At 55.6% G+C, this 4055-nt stretch overlaps 1 long non-coding RNA gene across 1 annotated transcript; it reads right to left on the bottom strand.

Moving 5' to 3' along the window:
- Positions 1–537: 537 nt before the first annotated feature.
- Positions 538–3729, bottom strand: LOC102899702. The gene is made up of 3 exons (XR_440394.5): positions 3324–3729; positions 1480–1641; positions 538–900 (listed from the first exon to the last, which is right to left on the bottom strand). It is a non-coding gene; the product is annotated as an uncharacterized LOC102899702 (long non-coding RNA).
- Positions 3730–4055: the final 326 nt, after the last annotated feature.

Below are 4055 nucleotides of genomic sequence, written 5' to 3' on the forward strand. Positions count from 1 at the left end.
CTCTTTTTTGTTCAGTCGTTTTTTTCCTCTGTTCAGACTTGGTGAATCCTGTTTATGTGTCCCGAGACCCCTGAATCTACCCTCTGTCATCTCCACTCAAGTATTGCCCAGACATTGGCTTTTTTTTTTAATTTCTATCACTATGTCCTGTCGGTTTTATAATTTCCATTTGGATCTGTTTCATAACTTCTATGTCTTTGCTGAGATGACCTTGTCTTATCTTCTCCTCGTGTCTAGCTACAATTATTTAATCATGCAGAATGTCTATTGTGTGAGTTCACGTCACAATAAGCCAGTCACTAACTCAATGTGAAATCAGAGACCCACCCCTGCTGCTTCTGATTACCTTCACTCTGAAATATCTTACTGGAATTTTTTACTAATTCGACCTGATGTGAGTAACACCGAGGTGAGGTGATTTCTCATTGTATCAGAATTTTGTGTACCAGAGAAGGGACTATGCAGGTGCCCCAGGTAGAGCTTAAGAGAGACAGACAGAAGGAGGTCTGTTCATCTTCTTCAACCACAGAGAGCACCCATATTATCTTATCTTTATTATGTCCTAAAATTCTGTATAAGATTTTATATTAAAAACAGAGAGGAGGTTCCGCTGCTAAAGAATCCAGAAAATTACAGACCATGATACCTATGAGGTTTATAGAAGCAGTTTAGTAACAGATACCGAGACCGAAGGCCTAAAAACTTCCATTGCTGAAATTTTCTAGATTTCACATTTTAAGAGAATTTGTCATAGTTTGCTGAAGCATTGTTTTATGACAGCTGCTTTAAAATCTTTGTCAGATGATTCCAGAGTCTGACTCATCCTGGGCTCCGCACACGCTGATGGCCTTCATATTCACGCTGAGGTTGTCCTGATTTCTGGAGTGACGATGCTTGCCACTTGAATGTCAAAGAGAGAGGAGAGAGAGAGAGAGAGAGAGAGAGAGAGAGGAGAGGGGGGAGAGAGAGAAGAGAGAGAGAAGAGAGACAGGGAGAGAGGAGAGAGAGACAGAGAGAGAGAGAGAAAGGAGAGAGAGAGGGGAGAGGGAGAGAGAGGAGAAAAAGAGAGACAGGAGACAAAGAGAGGAGAGAGAGAGGAGAGAGAGAGACAGCAGAGAGAGAGAGAGAGAGGAGAGAGAGAGAGAGAGAGACAGAGAGAGAGAGGGAGGGAGTTCGTTCTCAGACCCATTGGGACAAAGGTGCTTTCCTGGCTGGGAGCTTGTGGGGCAGGACCCCTGTCCCTTGGTGGGGGAGGAGAGCCTCAGGCCCTGGGGACTCAGAGTCCTGGGCCAGGGCCACTTGCCAGTGTCACGAGACTGCCCTGTGCTCTTAGTAGGAGAGGGGGCTATCAGGCAGCGAGTAGGCAGGGCGCCTCTGGCTGCCGGCAGGGTCCTGAGTCTGTCCCCCCGGCCAGTGGCAGAGTCACGCTCACCTGGCGTGTCACGGGGATGCCGCCAGAGCCGGAGGCAGAACCGTTACCTGGGCTTCGTTCTGGTGTTAGGCTTGGGGTCTGGAAGTTCTCCAGGTGCCTCGGCCGTGCTGCTCCTCTAGTTCCGGGTGACAAACCACCCCCCCTTGCTCTAACCGCGTCTGAAAGTTCTCTGGTCGCTTCCTGCCTGGCGTCCAGGGTTTCCAGTTATACTGCAAGGAAGAAACAGGTCTCCGCCGTCGTGTACAGACCAGAAGCTCTGCTTAAACTATAGTCTAAGCTACGATCTCACACAAAGTCGAGGTAAAAGTCAGCAAAGGAATGCAGTGGGCAAATCCCAAATCAGAAGAAGGAAGGAAAAGAAAGAATTGAGAATAAGAACAGTGTCGACCACTCACTGGGTGCTGCCTGTGCACTGGGCACATACACTCTTGCACACAAACGCACCTGCACACCCAACCCTTTCGGATTTAGTTTCCATCTCGCTGATTATCCCAGCGTTCCTCTCTGCAGATGCAACCGTGCCCTTGAACTCCAGGTTTGCGTGGAAATTGCCCCCTGAAGTCTCCGCTTGGACATAGAAATCGTTCAGCCTTAACGTGCCCAAACCCACACTGTGATCTTGTCCTCAAACCAAGCCCGGTCCTCCTCCGGGCTTCTCGCCTCTCTGAGTGACCGTGTCTGCCTTCCCGCGGCTCGGGTCAAACCCCCAGAGCCCTCGCCCGGCTCCTCTCTGCCTCATCACGCGGACGCAGCCCCTCGGCAAATCTGGCTGCGCTGCCACCGGCACGTGTCAGGCGTCTGACCACCTGTCTGCGTCGTCAGGGCTGCTAACCTACTCCGAGCCGCCCTGGACGTCTCGGGACGTCACAATCGTCTCCCGTCTAATTAGTGCGCGGGCCCCTGAATGTTCTCGCTGCCTCACCCTCTGGCCGCGGTGAGAGGGCAGCCAGAATCATCTTGCTGGAAGTTAAGTCAGACATACTCACCACCCCCCCCCAACTCGGGCGCTCTCACGGCTCCCACAACCTCTCCTGTTCCGCGGACTGGACATCTTCTCCCGGCCATGTGGTCCAGCTCCTCACTCTCCCCCCCTACTGTGTGCCCAGGAGACTGACCCTCATGCCTGTGCCTACCCTGTCCCTTTCCCTCTGGTTTCGGCCGAGGGTGATACCAACAGGAGGGAAGAGCAAAGGTGGGCTATCGTCTTTCTCTCCTCCTTCTTGGCCGAGGGTTGGCACGGCCTGTCCCTCCTGATGCCCAGTGACTCACCGGGACCTGTGGGTCTCCTGGGGCTCAGTGACTTTAGACCCCGGCACAGAGTCATTCACCTTGAATCTGAGCACACCGTCGTACCCCGTTTTTGAATACGCCAAATCTGTTTGCTGGGGCCCCTCGTCTCCTCCCGTGTCCCTTCTCCTCTCGGTCTGGCGGGGTACCCGCGTGCTGTCGCCTCAGCGCCTCCCATCTGCTGTCCTCTGTGCCTGGACCGGCCAGGATCTGGGCGGACCACCCCCCGGGCTTCCCGAACATGACCGTCTCCACTCCCAAGTTGTGCTCGTTGTATTTCAGGTTGCAATATCCACCCCCCACCCCCGCCCTCTTGCCTCCCCGCGGCCTGGCTCGTGCCACATAAAATTACAACGTAAGGAAAGCGAGGCGGGGAGAAGCTGGCCGTGCCCGACACTGCGGTAAAACCTGCGGGGATCTGCCGACGAGAAAGCACCACAGTCAGACGCGCTTGACGCGTTATTTCCATAAATCCTTGTGCCACTCCCGTGGGGTAGGGACTCCTTCTCTTTCCTTGTAGGAAGGAGTCAGCAGAGGCTGTGAGAGCACGCTGCCCAGGCTCGAGTGGCCCACGGGGCCCGGGGAAGGGACTGGAAAGACTTACTGCTTTAGACCTCGTGAAGCTACAAGTCAAGGCTGTCAGTGCTTCAGAACAGCTGTACGTTCGCACACGGGCGCTCGGAGGGGATGAAATTGAACCCATATTCTTTGGCAGCTGGTCCGCGGGGGCCTCGAGCCGCGACCTCCCGAAGTCACGGGATCCGGGGCCGCCGTGAGCGCTGTCGCCACCGCCCTGGTCACCGCGGCCCCGGCCCCGGCCACGCGCTGGGCTCTCCGTTTGTGCTGAGCCAAGGACGAAGACCTGAGCCGAAACGGTTCATTCTCTCTGCTCGCCTGATCTCTCGTGGCCCGGCTCCAGGGGCCCCTCGCGCGGTGTGGGGGTCTCTGGACCCAAGGCTGCACCGGCTGCACCCCCGGCCGGGCGTGCGTGCCTGCGCTCGCCTGTTTTCCTCCCGCGGCCGCTGCACATCTTTAATCTATTATTCCTCTTATATAACTTTGTTTTGCTGCTTGAACTTCCATTCCCATGACTTTATGTTGAAAAACATCCTCAGATCGAGGCTTTGCATTTCACAACCGCCCCCGAGCTGGGTCACCCCTGGCTGTCTGCTGCTCGCTGGCCCCCAAGCCGGGGGGGGAAGGACTCGGGGTCCCCGGGGAAGCAGGCTGCATGCCCGTCCACACAGGCGGTCGCTACCTCCACTAGGTGAGGCCCATGCCCGTCACCTGCCTGCAGGCCCCGAGGCCAGGGGTGACCCCTGCTGCCCACACCCAT

This window comes from Felis catus, chromosome B2 (genome assembly GCF_018350175.1).
Source record: "Felis catus isolate Fca126 chromosome B2, F.catus_Fca126_mat1.0, whole genome shotgun sequence".
NCBI lineage: Eukaryota > Metazoa > Chordata > Mammalia > Carnivora > Felidae > Felis > Felis catus.